The 20,479-nt window shown below is 46.1% G+C and overlaps 1 protein-coding gene across 3 annotated transcripts in view; it reads right to left on the reverse strand.

The window, feature by feature from the left end:
• LOC117507149 (sortilin-like) overlaps nucleotides 1-20,479 on the reverse strand; it is a 115,183-nt gene that overhangs the window by 79,826 nt on the left and 14,878 nt on the right. The gene's annotated exons all lie outside the window — the stretch shown is intronic.

The raw sequence follows: 20,479 nt of genomic DNA on the forward strand, positions 1-20,479 counted from the left end.
TGGTTTTGGTATGGGCGAACCGGACAGCCACCCAGGGCAGTATTTATTGGCAAGAGCAGTTAAAAGGGGCGGGATGGTTAGTGGGCTAAAATCTGCTACACCTTATGTTTATGTATAATAAAACAAATGGTGACTGGTTTATAATACAATGATGACAGAGTTTGAGGGGGAGAGACAGAGAGAGGAACCGCAGCCAGTTTTTTTTTTTTGTTTTCTTTGTTTACATGTGCGCGCACGAACAAACAAATGGAGCACAGCAACTCGCTCCGTGTGTCTGAGTCACAAAACGCAGGGAAGACGAAGACAACACACTGGAAATTGTTTTTTCCTTATTTATTCCTTTATTGGTTCATTTTACTGGTGCTTATAGTTGATAAAACTTGGATAAAGTTGCTTGCACCAGTGCAGTATAAAATTACGTGCCCCACTCGAATAATACGTGCACAAACTAGCACATGCACGTACTATTTTGAGCCCTGAGCAGAAAATGAATGAAGGAAGGATCACTTGATACAAAATGTTGGTGTATCCCTAACAGTTAAGAAAAACATTTCCCATAGTGCAGTCATGATACCTAACACACAAACAAAGTTTGGTCATGCTCAAGATTTTCACAAAGTGACCTTGACCTTTTAACCCAAAAGCCAATAGGCTTCTTGGGATCAATATACAGGTGAGCCCGTTAACTCACATTTGTGTAACTCGCGTTTCAGCTTTACTCACGGCCGATTTGTGGACCACAAAAATTTTGACTACTGCATAAAGACTACTGTATGTTTTTGATCAACCTTATTACCTCACGGTTTCATTTAACTTGTGGTTTGATTTTGTGGACCCCAACTTGCCCACGTTAACGAGGTTCACCTGTACCTAACATACACACCAAGTGTGGTGACATTCAGGCAGTAAAAAACAAACAAACAAACAAAAAAAACATGATGCTGCACTCACAAGATTTTTACAAAGTCTGGTCCAGCAACCTTGACCTTTGTCTCCAATGCCAACAGGGTCCTTGGGGTCAATATGCAGTGTTCCCTCCCTTCCAATATTAAAAGACTGGCAGCTTGCCAGGCTAACAGGAACCCCAGCCAGGCCAGAAATTTTGTTAATTATGTCAACAAAAATGACCAAATGCCAAATAACCATTAATTTGGATGTCATAATCATGTCAACCCATGCAGAGCACTTTGATTCTGGTATTCTCTCACACAATCTTCTGTGAACTAAATTTCATTTTATGGTGATTTAACAGTGTGCTAATCACCAAATCTTTTTTTTCATCTAACAAGGTCACCTGACAGCAGTGCAACATTAAAGCAGTTCATTCAGTGTAGTCACAGATTTCAATAGGTGTCAGGCCTCAGAATCTGGGATCCACTCCACACATTTTGACTAGTAAAAAAACAAACAAACAATAAAATAAATAAATAACAAGCACATTTTGATCCAGAATCTGGATCACCTCCAAATTCAGTTGAGTCTTCCATGCTTTAATATTTAACTATGGTGCAAATTTGGTGAGAATCAGTGAAGTAGTTTTGACGTAATCCTCCAAAGCCTACATAAAGTGAAATCTTGATCCAGAATCTGGATCACCTCCAAAATTCAGCTGAGTCTTCCATGTCCTAACATCTATCTGTGGTGCAAATTTGGTGATAATCTGTGAAATAGTTTTGATGTAATCCTTAAAACCTATAAAGTGAAACCTGATCCAGAATCTGGATCCAGATCACCTCCAAAATTTAATGGAGTCTTCCATGGCCTAATCAGTGGTGGGCACAGTTCTGCTAATCTGCTAACCGCTAATTATCAAAGCTAACTTTGTTGTTAGCAGATTAGCTTTTCAGCTAACTTCAAAACCATCAGGGACCAATTAGCTTCCGATAAATTTAGTTCAGATAACTTTTAGACCGCTAAAGTTTTTTTATATAATTAGTAATGGTGAAAAACATTCATAAACCCTGTTGGCTCCTGTCTGCTATGTATTTTACAGCAGTGAAGCAGCTAAGAGGAGCTGATGTAAGGATGTAAATGAGATGGTGAGGACTTTGCCAGGCATGTGAGATGGAAGCTGAATGTTTTTAGCCATGCTACCCAGAAGCATTTACTGAAAATAAACTGTGAAGGAACTCCAGAACCAGCTGGCTGAGGGGGCATCTCTCTACAGTCTCTGTGTGGGTCAGAGCTTTGTTATGGAGGATATTATGGAGGAAAGCAGGTCTGCATCTGTTTTCACACTTCATTATCTTTCAGGTCTGCTATTCTAAAAAAGCCTGAACGAGGTTAACATGAATGTGACCTCTCGCTCTGTCACAGTGTTTTTCTCTTTCTCGCTTCCTCAGACCTTTTTTTTTTTTGCTGGCTCTGTCATGATTATCAACATGAAAGAAATAAAGTCGTTGCCTTGTTTTAATAGCCACTAGCTTGCCGGTAACTCAACAGACGAGCATGTATGTGTTGTAGTGCTGTAAAGTAGTTTGTATTTCTCGCAAGACTTTCTTTCACACAACAGCAGATCGGTGTTGCTGAAGTTGCAAGGCTGGTTTTGTGCTACAAGACCCCTGGGGATGGAGAGAGACCCCCATTATACCCAAAACAAATCATTTAACTAGTACAATTACTCCAAAACTGTAAATGTAAGGTAAAAAAAAAAGTTACTTAGTTCACCTTTAAATTTTGCTTATACCCAAATATGTTGTTTGCACCCATATAATTATTCGTGTTGTTAAGCTGAAACTGATTGATCTTCGTAGTGTGTTGTTTTTTTGAAAAGTGTGTGTGTGGGGGGGGGGGGGGGGGGGGGAGTTAAACCACAAATGCAGGACTGTGGCAGGATTTCATAAATAATGAAGGGGAGTTCGGTGAGTACTACCAGGCCTGAAAATTTTTTGAGGGGAAATACTGATATACCTAACACATATACCAAGTTTGGTGATAATCTTGGAGTTACAAAAAGGCACCATTTGACAATTCACTATGGGGTCACTATATGTAATGGATATACCCACTTTGGTGACACTTGGGCCAGTATGATTGAATGTATCATGCTCAAAGTAAAATGTCACATGAGTGACTGTCTCCTGGCACATAGTGACGTCTAGCCCACTGGTTGTGTCGTGGGAAAAACTGAGTGACCCTGCAACAAGATTAGCTAATGGAAAGTTGTAGTTGCACTGATAATAATAGGATAACAAAATAAAGACAAGAAGGCTTCACTGTGTGAAAAGAGAACTTTTCCACACTGAAATCACCATCAAGCAAAACACATGGAAAAACAGACACAGCTCCCATCCTGGCCATTCACAAAAAAGTCCTACACATGCACAGCTGCTGCTACATTTATTTGTTTAGACCTTTCTAATCTTATATACAAAATGCTTTCCAAAATAAAACAATAAAAGGTAAAAATGCAAGTTTGGAACCCCTAGTTTCAATCGTAATCAGGACAGTCTTCACTGGAAGAATTATTAAACTGAGTATCTTGATAAATATCTATTGACCAATACTGCAAAAAAAAAAAATATATACTGTGAATCGTTTTTTCCCCCGTATTGTCTTTTAACTTGTAAATGAGCAAAGTACTATGAATTCAGAAAATGAAGGACCATACTACTGATCTCAATCCTCAGATGGCCTTGTTTGATCTGCTTTAGTAACAAATGATAATAGTAATAACAACTGTGCAAGTTCAACCTGAAGCTCAAGTCACGTTCAACAGAAAAAAGTGAGGAAAATTTATGTGAAGAAGAAAGAGCCTGTGACGTGTTCTGTGCCAGCACGATGAATTTTTCATGGTCATCAAAAACAGGTGTTAGAGCCACATAAGTGATGCAATATCAATCTCTGCTGTGGTCTCAAACAAACAAACAAACACCACACACAGTCTTGAGCAGCTGAGGACCACGTTGTTATTCTTGAACATTCCTCTGGACACAAGCACTGTGTTTTTGTGTCCCATTAAAACATGTCAAACTCTGAAATAACAGAAGGTGTTATGTGAAAAGGCTGATTTGTGAGAAGTTTGATGAGAATGAATAACTGGAGTCAGAAGACAAACAGAGGTTGAATTAAACAAACAAACAAAAAAAACAATAAAGAATTTGAAGTGCATTTCAGCAATTTGACCAAAATTCCATCACCACAGTTTTGTTTAGTCAGTTGACATTCATTTGAGGTCAAACAGGCAAGAACAACACTACTTTTTCCCCTCTTCTGTCCATGGAGTTTTCCCTCATTTTACAGAGAATTCCACAGACTGATCTTATGTAGACAATGCAAAGGCCAGAGAGACACTTTGTGATTTTAAGTTATATAATTTAAAGAAATGCCTCTGACAATTTGACTGGCACAAAAATAGGAGCTGATGTTCTTAACCCTCCACTGATTGCCTCAAATTTTTTTTCATTCACATGAGGTGGATAAGGGCCAAGTCCTGCAACTCTTCCTGGGGTGATCACAAGGTGTTCCAAAGCCAGCTGGGAAATACAATGTGAACAACATGTCCTGGGTCTTCCCTATAGCCTCTTCCCAGTTGGATGTGCCTTGAAGACCTCCCAAGGGAGATGACCGAGCCACCTCAGCTTGTTACTTCGATGTGAAGAGACAGCAGCTCTTCTCAGAGCCTCTTGCTTCTCACCCCGACCCTGATACACGATGGAGGAACTTTGCTTCCTCCTCTTGTATACGTGACCTTCTTCTTTTGGTCACTACCCAAAGGTCATGACCATGGTGAGGATGGGAGCACAAACTGACTGGTAAATCAAGATCCTTACCTTCTGCCCACTATTTAATTATTTATGACATGCCAGGTATGATCTACCCTAATCAAGTTTGTAAAACCATAACAAGACTAGATATAATACCAAAATAATTTTTTTAAATTATGAGAAACAAAATAAACAGTGTAACTGCGTACACAATTTTAAATATTTACTACTCTGTATCAGCTAAGCTATTAAAATGAAAGAGAAACTTGGCACAATTTTTTAATATCCTTAGCAGGCATCTACTTTGGCTCATTCAAATTTATGATTCTGGAAAAGAAAATAAATTTAAGGAGTGTCTTTTAGTATTAGCTAATTTGAAACATAACAAATGACGTGATGCTACAAGAAGACTAGATATACTATACTGGAAATAAAACAGAAATAATGTGACTGCAATTTTTAAATAAAGGCATCACCCTTAAAGCTGTACTACTGTTCACATTTCATAAAACTGACAATTTTTATTTTTTTTTATTTTTTTTACTGAAATCCAAGTATTATGATGTAGGCTTATTTTTGCTACATGTGGTAAAATTACAAATCATTTTAATGAAGACAACATATTTAATGGGGGGGCAAATATTGTCTTTTCCTTCTAATGCCATCATGCAGCCAGACTGCAGGAGGACGTGTGTGCACATGCGTGAGGTTTTGAGACTGGCTTGATGCGTGTTAATGGGGCATGTATGCTAACATCCATAAGATATTTTGTAAATGACTTCAGAGGTGTTATCTGGTTTCAAAAACAGCATTTTTATATTTCTAAGTATTTATTCATCACTGACTTTTACAAAACGTGTGAGAAACATATTCAATTTATACAGAAACAAGCTGTTTCACAGCGTCTTGCTTATTCTGTTCAAATGAGCAACCAGCTAATGCCACACTGCCTTTCTTTACTCTGATTGGCAGTTGCAGTGTCCTTCCCAGCATCCTTGTGCAGCTCAGGGGAAGTCCCCACGTGATCTATAACGTTGCTACCAAATATAGGTCATGGAGTCAGATTGCTTAAATTTCTACCTTTCAGGGCTCAAAATGCTAAATTTGTTTCCAAACTGTGCAAACTGTGATCATATTGGCAATATCATACTGTGAATTCCTTATTTAAAAGCTAAGGAATTATAGTGGCGCTAAAGAAAATTCTTTGAGTTCAATCTTAAAAATCCCAAAGGCTGTACACGTTAAAGCTAAAAAAAAAATAATAATATAATAATAATAATAATAAATTTGTGTTAAAGTTCTTCTGACTGCAATCTAGATTTTTTTTTTTTTTAGGTATCTTTCCACTGACTTTTGCCCTGTCTGAAACAGATAAACCAGAATGAAATGACAGCTGTGATTAGGACATCTAATCCTACAATGTATGACTGAACTAGGCATTATACAGCTGGCAGATTGACTGCAAACTCACATAGCACTGAATACACACACACAAAATTTTGTTATAGTTTTTTTTAAGTGTTGGTGAGAAAAAAAGTTTTTTACTCATTTATTTTGCCTAAACAGAAGAGATTATTAATGTATAACCACGCATTGAGAGACGACAGCAGAATAACAAAAAATTAAAAATAAAATAAAAAATGTCAAGTCACGGGTCTTGCCATTGAATTGTTGACATATCCCCCCCGGTCCCCACAAATCAGTAATACAAAGTGTCAGGGGGGTCAGCCAAGTACACCTTTACCCTAAATATGTATGAAATTGGTCAACTGATTTTTGAGATATCCTGCTAACAAGCAAAAACGGATGGACGGACATGCTGATTGCTACACTCAACAAAATATAAACGCAACACTTTTGGTTTTGCTCCCATTTTGTATGAGATGAACTCAAAGATCTAAAACTTTTTCCACATACACAATATCACCATTTCCCTCAAATATTGTTCACAAACCAGGTCTAAATCTGTGATAGTGAGCACTTCTCCTTTGCTGAGATAATCCATCCCACCTCACAGGTGTGCCATATCAAGATGCTGATTAGACACCATGATTAGTGCACAGGTGTGCCTTAGACTGTCCACAATAAAAGGCCACTCTGAAAGGTGCAGTTTTTGTTTTATTGGGGGGGATACCAGTCAGTATCTGGTGTGACCACCATTTGCCTCATGCAGTGCAACACATCTCCTTCGCATAGAGTGATCAGGTTGTCAATTGTGGCCTGTGGAATGTTGGTCCACTCCTCTTCAATGGCTGTGCGAAGTTGCTGGATATTGGCAGGAACTGGTACGCGCTGTCGTATACGCCGGTCCAGAGCATCCCAAACATGCTCAATCGGTGACATGTCCGGTGAGTATGCCAGCCATGCAAGAACTGGGACATTTTCAGCTTCCAAGAATTGTGTACAGATCCTTGCAACATGGGCCGTGCATTATCCTGCTGCAACATGAGGTGATGTTCTTGGATGTATGGCACAACAACGGGCCTCAGGATCTCGTCACGGTATCTCTGTGCATTCAAAATGCCATCAATAAAATGCACCTGTGTTCTTAGTCCATAACAGACACCTGCCCATACCATAACCCCACCGCCACATGGGCCACTCGATCCACAACATTGACATCAGAAAACCGCTCACCCACACGACGCCACACACGCTGTCTGCCAACTGCCCTGAACAGTGTGAAACCGGGATTCATCGTGAAGAGAACACTCTCCAACGTGCCAAACGCCAGCGAATGTGAGCATTTGCCCACTCAAGTCGGTTTACGACGACGAACTGGAGTCAGGTCGAGACCCAGATGAGGACGACGAGCATGCAGATGAGCTTCCCTGAGACGGTTTCTCACAGTTTGTGCAGAAATTCTTTGGTTATGCAAACCGATTGTTTCAGCAGCTGTCCGAGTGTGGTGTCTCAGACGATCTTGGAGGTGAACATGCTGGATGTGGAGGTCCTGGGCTGGTGTGGTTACACATGGTCTGCGGTTGTGAGGCTGGTTGGATGTACTGCCAAATTCTCTGAAACCGCCTTTGGAGACGGCTTATGGTAGAGAAATGAACATTCAATTACATGAGGAACAGCTCTGGTTGACATTCCTGCTGTCAGCATGCCAATTGCAGGCTCCCTCAAATCTTGACATCTGTGGCATTGTGCTGTGTGATAAACTGCACCTTTCAGAGTGGCCTTTTATTGTGGGCAGTCTAAGGCACACCTGTGCACTAATCATGGTGTCTAATCAGCATCTTGATATGGCACACCTGTGAGGTGGGATGGATTATCTCAGCAAAGAAGTGCTCACTATCACAGATTTAGACTGGTTTGTGAACAATATTTGAGGGAAATGGTGATATTGTGTATGTGGAAAAAACTTTTTAGATCTTTGAGTTCATCTCATACAAAATGGGAGCAAAACCAAAAGTGTTGCACTTTAATTTTTGTTGAGTGTAATAGCCCCCTGTATTTCATACCGGGAGGATAAAAAAAAATAAATAAATAACCAGAAAACACAGTTGCACGATGGGCAGATGAATACTCTTTAATAGTCACTATTATGTTGGGCTTCTGAAATCCATGTGAACTAAGCACGTGAATCTCAGCACTGACATCAATTTGATATGCACCTCAATACACTACCAGCGATACGATACATAAACGATACATGATGATACGATGCGATACGATTCACCCGTTCCTGATTTGATGCGATTTGATATGTATTTGATGGCGATTCAATTTCTCATAATGCAATACAATACAATTAGGGATGGGTACTAAGATTTTATCAATATCGATGCCATTATCGATTCTGCTTATCGATTAGATTCTTACCGGTTCCCTTATCAATACCTCTTGTGAATTTTTCTGTGTACTAACAGTAGACTCTACAGGTTTCTATGTCAACAACATTTTATTGAGTCTTAAAGTAAATAATTATGAAATTGGTCACTGGATCCTTGATCTCTGGACATAAATAAAAATCAATAAAATCTGTACATGGTCACTGCATCCTTGATCTCTGACATATAGAAAGGAACAAAATCTGTAGTTTTGTCAAAAGCATTTCCTTTCAGATATTGATACAAATGTAACTCCATAGACTCCTGAGCTGAGCTCTTGAAGCTGGCTGCGCTGTACGTCAGGATGTAATTCGTAACAACGCAGGACGTCTCATTTTGGTGGAAAAAATCCGTTTTTGGTTGGCTGTAGTTTATTGTTTGTATTATATACAAATGATTTTTTTTATACATATGATTTTAATCATGTCACACTGAACTCCACTCTCCTGCTTTTCATCAGTTTGTGGACTGTCCCACCAGAAAGAAACAGGTCTATTGATCTGATGTATGCCAACGTGAGGGAAGCATACACAGCTACTCCACTACCACCACTGGGAAAATCAGATCACAATCTGGTTTTTCTACAGCCTCAGTACAAACCACTGGTACTGAGGCAGCCCATTACTACACGTTCATTCAGAATCTGGTCTCCTGAGGCAGAAGAAGCTCTCAGGGACTGCTTCGAGACTACTGACTGGAGCGTGCTGCAGGACACATGGTGGGACATTGATGGGGTGACACACTGCATCACGGGCTACCTGAACTTCTGTAGGGACGTTGCTGTTCCCATAAAAACTGTACGTTGCTTTCCAAACAACAAGCCCTGGATCACCAGCGATGTCAAGAATCTTCGAAACAAAAGAACAGGGCGTTCAAAGACGGAGATGGGACAGAGCTTAGGCATGTACAGCGGGAACTAAAGGCTCGCCTTAAAGAGGCCAAGGAGTCCTACAGGAAGAAGGTGGAGAGAAAGCTGCAGACAAACAACATGAAGGAGGTCTGGGATGCAATGAAAACCATCACAGGCTGCAAAAACAGCAGCCGCAGCCCAGTAGATGGGGTGTGGACAGAGCAAACCAGTTTAACGACTTTTTTAAACAGGTTTGATTGTTCTACCTCTGCAAACCCCCCATCAACTCCTCCTGCAGCAGTTATCACTTCATCACCATCAAAACCCCCCAGCAGATCAGCCCTCACCCTCACCATCATCATCATCACCGTCAGCACCAAAACCCACAGTAGATCAGCCCTCGTCCTCACCCTCACCATCCTCACCACCATCATCATCATCATCATCGTCACAGTCAGCCGGACAAGCACCCACTCTCACCGTCCTCCCTCCTTCACGCAGACCAGGTCAGGAGAGAGCTAAGGAGACTCCACCCAGGAAGGCAGCAGGCCCGGATAAAGTGTGTCCCAGAATGCTTAAGGCCTGTGCCAACCAAACTGGGCGAGCCCCTCCAGCATGTTTTCAACCTGAGCCTGCATCTCGGAAAGGCCCCAGTCACGTGGAAGACATCCTGTGTCATTCCAGTTCCTAAGGCGGCACACCCGAAGGAGCTGAATGACTACAGGCCAGTCGCTTGACATCCCACGTGATGAAGACCATGGAGCGACTGGCTGCTGAGCGTCCTCAGACCTCAGGTCAGACATGCTGAGGACCCACTGCAGTTTGCATACAGGGAGAAGGTGGGAGTGGAGGATGCCATCCTCTACCTCCTTCACAGGGCCCACTCTCATCTGGACAAGGGTAACAGCGCTGTGAGGGTCATGTTTTTTGACTTCTCCAGTGCCTTCAACACCATCCAGCCCCTGCTACTGAGAGACAAGCTCATGGAGATGGAGGTGGACACTCATCTGGTCACCTGGATCACTGATTATCTAACTGGAAGACCACAATACGTCAGACTCAGTAACTGCACCTCGGACACAGGGATCAGCAGCACTGCAGCCCACAAGGAACCATGCTCTCTCCAGTGCTGTTCACTCTGTACACATCAGACTTCAATTACAACTCGGAGTCATGCCACATGCAGAAGTTTTCGGACGACACTGCTATTGTGGGATGTGTGCAAGAGGGACAGGAAAGAGAGTACAGGGACCTGACACAGGACTTTGTGGAGTGGTGCAAATCAAACACCTGCAGCTGAACATTACCAAAACAAAGGAGATGGGTAGTGGACTTCAGAAGGTCCAGGCCCACTCTGCAGCCAGTCTCCATTGAGGGGGTCGATGTGGAGGTGGTCCAGACTTACACATATCTGGGGACACTTATGGACGATAGGTTGGATTGGTCAGCCAATACCGACAACCCTCTACAGGAAGGGACAGAGCAGACTGTACTTCCTGAGGAGGTTAGGGTCCTTCAGGATCTGCCATAAACTCCTGCGAATGTTCTACTCAGTCTGTGGTAGCCAGTGTCCTCTTCTCTGTGGTGGTCTGCTGGGGGAGCAGCATGAAGAGGAGGGACGCCGGGCGACTGCACAGGCTGGTGAGGAAAGCTGGTTAGTGCTGGGAACAGAGCTGGAGACACTAACATCAGTGGCAGAGAGAAGGACCCTCAGTAAACTGCTGGCCATCATGGACAGTGTTGAGCACCCTCTGCACAGCGCCATCATCAGGCAGAGGAGCTCATTCAGCGGCAGACTGAGGTCCCAGTCCTGCCACACGGACAGATTCAGGAAGTCTTTGTCCCTCAGGCCATCAGACTGTTCAACTCTTCCCATCTCAGTAAGAAATAATCCTGTGACACATTTGTTTGACGTTTTATTGCTTTCTTTTGCACTACCAACACTGTTTACACTGCTTACTTCTTTGCACAACCTACACTGTTCACATTGGGTACTGTTTACATCTGTGCTACCTCCTCACTACTGCACTACTACATTTACCTCCTCCGTCATATTCTCTGAGACGGGATGCTGTACTTGCACACAAATTTTATTTTTAGTTAGTAGCTTTTATTGATTAGTCTATTTTTCTGTACTTAACCCTATTTTGTGTGTCTGGTGCAATGTGTGTGTCTTGTTCTAATGTGTAAGCTGCTGGATGCCTTGAATTTCCCTCTGGGATCAATAAAGTATGTATGTATATCTATCTATCTATCTATCTATCTATCTATCTATCTATCTATCGTTTGGAAAGAGGAGTCATTTGATTTAAAATGGTGATTTGCTCTAAAGTTATTAATTCCGATTGAGTTCCAGTCGATTGCATGAAAAAAAAAATCTGTCACTGGACTTGAGAGGATTTAGTGCTGCTATAACAGGACTGATGCAAAAGGTGGCAGCAATGTACCAATAAGCATTGTTGGGCAAAGTTCTGCTAACCGCTAATTAGGGAAGCTAACTTTTTGTTTGCGGATTAGGCTTTTCAGCTAACTCTGAAAACCATCAGCAGATCAATTAACTTCCGCTAAATTTAGGTCTGCTAACTTTCAGTCCACTAACATTTTTTTTGCTGGCATAGTGAGTAAAGCTTAATTGTTGGGGAAGTGTAAGTACACGGACCCACAACAGGGGCGCAAATGAACGGACAATGGATAGGTCAAATAACAACACTTTACTGTTGCGAACGTGCACAACAAACAACAGATTACACAATAGCTCAGAGGTCAATTACAAGGTGTCGTGTGGGCAGGCTTGAAGATAGGAGACGCCTGTCCAAAGCAGAACCGGAACCACACGATTTCCTCCGCCACACAGACCCCGGGAATACTGGAGCCGCCAAGTCCCGAACTCCCAGGTGGCCACTGCCTCCGTGTGTCGGACCTGGTACTGCTGGCGAGGAACAAAACACAATTAAACGTGGGTGCGTCTGCACCCAGCAATCTGCACGGCAGGGGAAGCTACCTCCACCTCTCGTTGGAGAAAAAGTCTGTTATCACTCACAAAATCACAAAAAGGGCTTTCTATCAAGCAGTCAGGCTGAGGATATTACCTTTCAGGTAGAACGATATCTCGGCAAAGAGGTGGAGATGACGTCTTGCTGATATACCGATGCAGATTCAGATGAGTGGTGACACCTGTCACAGGTGATGAGTGTCAGCTGTCACCCCAGCTGCTCCTGTGAGGCGGCAGCGCCCTCTGGTGCCTGGAGCCCGCACTCCAGGCAGGGTGCCCTCTGGTGGTGGTGGGCCAGCAGTACCTCCTCTTCAGCGGGCCCACACAACAGGACCCCCCCCTCAACGGGCGCCTCCTGGCGCCCGACCAGGCTTGTCCGGGTGGCGGCGGGTAGAAATCGGCCAGGAGGGCCGGGTCCAGAATGAAGCTCCTCTTCACCCAGGAGCGTTCTTCAGGTCCGTACCCCTCCCAGTCCACCAATAATGGAAGCCCCGGCCCATCCTACGGACATCCAAAAGCCGGCGCACAGTCCAAGCCGGCTCGCCATCGATGATCCGGGCAGGAGGCGGTGCCGGACCCGGAGTACAGAGGGGTGAGGTGTGATGTGGTTTGATTCGGGACACGTGAAATACAGGATGGATCCGCAGTGAGGCCGGCAGCTGAAGCCTCACTGCGGCTGGACTGATGACCTTCTGGATTTTGAAGGGACCGATGTAACGGTTCCTGTAACTTGGGGGAGTCCACTCTGAGGGGGATGTCCTTTGTCGACAACCACACCTCCTGCCCTGGCCGATACGCAGGGGCCGGGGTCCGCCGACGGTCTGCATGGGCCTTTGACCTCATCCGGGCCCTCAGCAAGGCAGAACGGGCGGCACGCCACACCTGACGGCACTTCCGTAGGTGGGGCCTGGACCGAGGGCACACCGACCTCTCCCTCAACCCTGGAAACAAAGGCGGTTGGTACCCCAGACATACCTCGAAAGAAGAGAGGCCGGTGGCTGACGACACCTGGCTGTTATGGGCATACTCGATCCAGGCCAGATGAGTACTCCAGGCCGCCGGATAGTGCGCGGCTGTCTCGCAACGCAGGGCCTGCTCCATCTCCTGATTGGCCCGTTCTGCTTGCCCGTTGGTCTGGGGATGGTACCCGGATGAGAGACTCACCGTGGCCCCCAGTTCCCGGCAGAAGCTCCTCCAGACGTGCGAGGAGAACTGGGGACCGCGATCTGAGGACAATGTCTATTGGGATCCCATGCAGCCGGACGACGTGTGAACCAGGAGGTCCGCTGTCTCCTGGGCCGTCGGGAGCTTCGGGAGGGCCACGAAGTGGGCCGCCTTGGAGAATCGGTTCCACTATCGTGAAGATGGTGGTGTTGCCCTGGGACGGCGGGAGACCCGTGACAAAATCCAGGCCGATGTGGGACCAGGGGCGATGGGGCACGGGCAGCGGCTGGAGCAGACCCGAAGCCCTACGATGGTCAGCCTTGCCCCTGGCGCAGGTGGTGCAGGCCTGGATATAATCCCGGACGTCGGCCTCTAGGGACGCCCACCAGAAGCGCTGCCGGACAACTGCCACGGTTCTTCGCACCCCTGGATGACAGGAGAGCTTAGAGCCGTGACAGAAGTCCAGGACTGCAGCCCTAGCTTCTGGTGGGACGTAAAGTCTGTTCTTCGGCCCAGTTCCGGGGTCCGGGCTTCGTGCCAGGGCCTCCCGGATGGTTCTCTCTACGTCCCAGGTGAGGGTGGCCACGATAGTGGACTCCGGGATGATGGGTTCCGGTGGATCCGACAACTCCGTTTTGACTTCATCTTCATGTACCCGGGACAAGGCATCCGATCTCTGGTTCTTGGTCCCGGGATGGTAGGTGATCCGGAAGTCAAAACGGCCAAAGAACAGTGACCAGCGGGCTTGCCTGGGATTCAGCCGCTTGGCGGTCCTGATATACTCCAGGTTCCGGTGGTCAGTGAAAACCGTGAATGGCACGGACGTTCCCTCCAACAGATGTCTCCACTCTTCAAGAGCCTCTTTCACCGCAAGGAGTTCTCGATTGCCGACGTCATAGTTCCGTTCGGCCGGGGTCAACCTGCGGGAAAAATAGGCACACGGGTGAAGGACCTTATCGGTCTTCCCGCTCTGGGAAAGCACAGCTCCTATCCCTGAGTCCGAGGCGTCCACTTCAACCACTAACTGGCGACTAGGATCGGGCTGCACTAGAACGGGTGCAGACGAGAAGCGCCGTTTCAACTCCTTGAACGCGGCATCGCAACGATCGACCAGGTGAAGGGAACTTTTGGTGAGGTCAGGGCTGTCAGGGGGCTAACTACCTGACTGTAGCCCTTAATGAACCTCCTGTAGAAATTAGCAAAGCCGAGGAACTGTTGCAGCTTCCTACGGCTAGTGGGTTGGGGCCAGTCTCTCACCGCCGCAACCTTGGCCGGATCAGGAGCGACGGAGTTGGGGGAGATGATAAACCCCAGGAAGGACAAAGAGGTGCGGTGGAACTCACACTTCTCGCCCTTCACAAACAGCCGGTTCTCCAACAACCGCTGCAGGACCTGACGTACATGCTGGACATGAGTCTCAGGATCCGGAAGAAAAGATGAGTATATCGTCTAGATATAAGAAGACGAATCGGTGCAGGAAATCCCGCAAGACATCATTAACTAATGCTTGGAACGTCGCGGGGGCGTTTGTGAGGCCGAACGGCATGACCGGGTACTCAAAGTGACCTAATGGGGTGTTGAATGCCGTCTTCCATTTCGTCTCCCTTCCGGATCCGAACCAGGTGATACGCATTTCTAAGATCCAGTTTAGTAAGATTTTGGCTCCATGCAGGGGGGTGAACACGGAATCTAATAATGGCACGGGTATCGGTTGCGAACCGTAATCTCATTCAGCCCCCTGTAATCAATACATGGACGAAGTCCGCCATCTTTCTTGCCCACAAAAAAGAAACCTGCCCCCATCGGGGAGGTGGAGTTCCGGATCAGCCCGGCAGCTAATGAGTCCCGGATGTAGGTCTCCATTGATTCGCGCTCAGGTCGTAGAGAGGTTGTACAGCCTGCTGGACGGGAACTCAGCGCCTGGAACCAAATCAATGGCACAATCGTACGGACGGTGCGGGGGAAGGGTGAGTGCCAGATCCTTGCTGAGACGTCAGCAAGATCGTGGTACTCAACTGGCACTGCCGTCAGATTGGGCGGGACTTTGACCTCCTCCTTAGCCTGGGAACCGGGAGGAACCGAGGATCCTAAACACACCCGATGGCAGGTTTCGCTCCACTGAACCACCACCCCAGACGGCCAATCGATCCGGGGATTGTGCTTTAACATCCATGGGATGCCCAAAATCACGGGAGGTGGCAGGAGTTACAAAAAACTCAATCTCCTCCCGGTGGTTTCCAGACACCACCAGAGTTTACTGGTGGTGTCTTGTGTGTGAGTAAAGGGAGGAGGGTGCCATCTAGTGCCCGCACCTGCAATGGCGTAGGAAGCGCCACCAGAGGGAGCCCTACCTCCTTTGCCCATCTGCTGTCTAGCAGATTCCTTCTGACCCCGTGTCCACCAGTGCTCGGGCTTGAAGGGTTAAATCCTCATAAGGATTGTGACTGGGAGTCGTGTGGCAATTTGTGTGTGTCTCACTTGAATGTCTTGACCCCCCCTTAGCCCAGTTTCTAAGGCGAGTGTTGACGTTTGGCCGTTTGGGGCAGTCTCTCTGTGTGTGCTCTGTTGAGCTGCAGAGAAAACACTCTCCACGGATCAGCCTTCCCATTTTGGCCCTGTGCGTCTCCCTAACAACGTCAACAGGGGAGCTGTTTGCCCCACAAAGCGCTGCGGCTGTGGAGCGTGGGGAGGGCGGCCCCTTTTCGAACCCGGAAGGGAGAGGGGCGGCGCGTATCCGGTCACGTCCTTCGTCTCGCTCCCGACGGCGTTCCTCTAACGATTGTCTAATCGTATAACGAGATCAATAAGCCCGTCTAAATCCCGCGGTTCGTCCTTAGCCACCAGGAGCTCCTTTAGGACCAACGACAGTCCGTTTACGAAGGAGGCGCGGAGGGCAGTGTTATTCCAGCCGGACCTCGCAGCCGCGATGCGGAAGTCGACTGCATAAGCAGCTGCGCTCCGGCGCCCCTGTCTCATTGACAGCAGCACGGCTGAAGCGGTCTCTCCTCTATTTGGGTGATCGAACACTGTTCTGAACTCCCTCACAAACCCATCATATGTCTGAAGGATCCGTGAATTTTGCTCCCAAAGCGCTGTAGCCCAAGCGCGTGCCTTGCCGCGAAGCAGATTAATTACATAAGCTATCTTGCTAGAATCAGTTGCGTACATGACAGGACATTGTGCGAAGACGACGCGAACACTGCATAAGGAAGTCCGCGCACGTCTCCACACAACCTCCGTACGGCTCTGGAGGGCTTATGTATGCTTCCGGGGAAGGTGGGAGGGGTCGTTGAACGACCAGTGGAACGTCACTGTTACGCACAGGGTCGACAGGAGGGAGAGCCACAGCAGCGCCCTGAGGGCGCGCCTCCACCTGCGCGGCGAGAGCCTCCACCCTGCGGTTAGAGGAGACGTTCTGCTCGTCATTAAATCCAACCGAGCCGTGAAAACGGTGAGGATCCGCTGCAACTCCCGCATTCCTCCTGCAGGCGCCTGTGCACCCTGTTCTCCATTGGCCGTCAACAGCCGGTTGACGCCCCTCGGGATCCATGACGTTGGCCGATATATCCTGTTGGAAAGTGTAAGTACACGGACCCACAACAGGGGGCGCAAATGAACGGACAATGGAATAGGTCAAATAACACACTTTACTGTTGCGAACGTGCACAACAAACACAACAGATCAGAGGTCAAATTACAAGGTGTCGTGTGGGCAGGCTCGAAGATAGGAGACGCCTGTCCAAGGCAGAACCGGAACCACACGATTTCCTCCGCCACCAGACCCCGGGAATACTGGAGCCGCCAAGTCCCGAACTCCCAGGTGGCCACTGCCTCCGCGTGTCGGACCTAGTACTGCTGGCGAGGAACAAAAACACAATTAAACGTGGGTGCGTCTGCACCCAGCAATCTGCACGGCAGGGAAGCTACCTCCACCCTCGTTGGAGAAAAAGTCTGTTATCACTCACAAAATCACCAAAAAAGGGCTTTCTATCAAGCAGTCAGGCTGAGGATATTACCTTTCAGGTAGAACGATATCTCGGCAAAGAGGTGGAGATGACGTCTTGCTGATATACCGATGCAGATCAGATGAGTGGTGACAGCTGTCACAGGTGATGAGTGTCAGCTGTCACCCCGGCTGCTCCTGTGAGGCGGCAGCGCCCTCTGGTGCCTGGAGCCCGCACTCCAGGCAGGGTGCCCTCTGGTGGTTGTGGGCCAGCAGTACCTCCTCTTCAGCGGCCCACACAACATTAATGGTCAAATACATTTGGAAGCCCTAAAATCATACATGTTAATTCCTGTCTGTTGTGTGTTTTGCAACAGTCAGACCGCTGTGAGGAGCTCAGCCCTCCCCCAGCAGAAAGGGGGGGGCCGGCTGCTGGCTACTGCAAAAAAAAAGTCGGTACTTTCCACATACAACAACACAGACAGGGCAGGAGACAAAATAAACAAGGCACTTTTCACTCATGGTTTAATTTATAAACAAAACTAATTCCACACAATTTATCGACATTAATGGCACTCTGTCATTTTTACAAAGTAAAAATATGGCACTTATCTTTTAAAGTAATGCGCTAATTCTGAAGGTTTGAGCGTTAACTGACATGCACCAAAAAGCATTATGGAAATTAGTCTCCTCTCAATCACTCTCCCCATCAAAATGCATAGAACACTGCCATCTACTGGATGGGAGTGTGAATAGTGACCAATGTGTGATCATTGGTTGCTATTTGTTGTGCTGAATCACAATCAGCCACTTGCAGGTATGCACCTTGTGATTCCTTATGCACAAACCTGCCACATAAGTGAGTGTGTTCACCGTACTGGCAATTTAAAAAACAAAACCAAAAAAAACCCCTCTCATTTCACATGTTTTAATTATTGTTGCATCCATGGTATTTAATCAAACTGGTTGATAATCATGCTGCATTATACCAGTGGAACTTTCAGACAGGCATGCGAATCAGACAGGTGTGCTTCATCCCACACAGACTCTGAAATGTGCATGTGTGTTTATTTGTGTGACACATCTATGACATCAATGATCATGAGTCACACCAAAATGTACTTTGTGCTCAGTGCAAAACTATGGTCCCCTGTTACGCACGGAGAGATTTATTCTTAAAGAACACATGCATAGAAGTAACCCCATTAACTCTTTAAATATGCCCGATACTTACAATTAATGTTTTTGTTTTTTTTTTAAACAAGGGAGGCGGGGGGCCTCTGTACTACTGAAACAGCAGTCTGTAACACACAACAGGCTAATTCCAAGGTTGTAAATGCATTTGTAAGATGCAATAATTGGTGCCCACTGGTAGTGCATGTTTTACCACATGCAAACCTTTAGTAAATCAGGCCCAAAGTGACTTGAAGCACATAGCTGGGATCAAACACTGATCCACTGACATCCAATTCCTTCCTGACAAACTATCTGCTCAAATTTGAGCATATCCTGGTTTCACCAAGACCCTGTAAGGGGAATCCAATTTTACTGAACAGAGGACCATTCCTTGTGATATGAGAGTTGCATCTCAAATGAGTTTGACATTGAGCATGATCAGGTATCACCAAGACCCTCAAGAAGCACCCCCCCCCCCCCCCCCCCCCACACACACACACACACACACTTTACTCAAGACCAATGATACCTGTGCAGTGATAAAGTCATTAGAACAAAAGTCATTAGATTGCTCATTAAATTGAAACTGGGCATCCAGAATGGGTGCACCTTGGAACAGTTTGAATTTGAGATAATCCAGTTTCAAAGGGTCTCCACTTCACTGAGCAGAGTACTGATAAATGGAATTTATTATCCCTGGCAACCACAGTATTGCCACCGTGTTGCCCAGGTACAGCCACTTGCCCAGTTCCGGATCATTGGCAGTTCCGGATCACTGCTGTAGTATTTGCACCGCCGTTTCTCGTAATCAGCATGAATAAGCTAATACTTGGTACCAATGGAAGATTGATGTTTTTGCCTACAAATGACCACAAGCTCGACCGGATCCAGCCATCCTTGTGATCAGCAGAGGAATCAAAACATCCCGGTGTCTGCAGTGTGCACGCCTTTTCTGACTCACTCATTCCTGCAAGTTTGAAAGTAACGATCTCTAAAACGTTGCAAAGGTGAGTTAGCCATTCGGTGTTTTTGGTTCTAGAGTGGGAAAACTCTTACTTACTTGGGTAGAAAATGTCAGTGTGTTATGTCTTGCTGTTTAATTGCTGTGCGCATTTATCTCTGACGCGAAAATTTGCCGGTTGTGGATCACTGAAGCAGCAGCCTCGTGTCTGTAGTTGTGAGCCTTGTGTACTTTGGGGGTCATCTCAACATCACGAATGGACATGAATGTGGGGGTTTTTAGTTTTTAATTTGGGAGAAATCTCACCTCCACATTTCATTTTTTGCTCGTAAAAACGTATAACGGCCCCTTTCGAAACTAAGTAAATTCTCATTTAATAAGTATAATTTCTATCATTTTGTGTTCAAAACACATTCTCGGGCACAGTGTGTATCATTCTGCATTAAAAGGGCTCCAGCCAGATGCCAGGAATGTCCCCAAAGTGACACAGAATGTCGTGATCCGGAACCGGCAAAAGTGATCCATTTCTGGCAAATGTTTGCCACCACACATAATGTGGCTTCACACTTTAAGTAGAAGCGCTACTCCACCCAGACTTTTCAGCTAAATAACATCCAAATACCCAATACAACAATACACAATTAAAGGACATTCAGTTGCATTATGGCTCTGTATACCGGGACTTTTCAAAAGGTGAGCCGGAACTGGGCAACCATCTGTACAAATTACACATGGAGTATACTCAGCACATCAGCGAACCTTCATGTTTTAATGAAAATGTTTATGAAACTCCAGGTGAAAGGACAAAGAAATTAAATGTTGTGGTACACAAGTGTGTAAGGCATAAACAA

The sequence above is a fragment of the Thalassophryne amazonica genome, chromosome 3 (genome assembly GCF_902500255.1).
Source record: "Thalassophryne amazonica chromosome 3, fThaAma1.1, whole genome shotgun sequence".
Classification (NCBI taxonomy): domain Eukaryota; kingdom Metazoa; phylum Chordata; class Actinopteri; order Batrachoidiformes; family Batrachoididae; genus Thalassophryne; species Thalassophryne amazonica.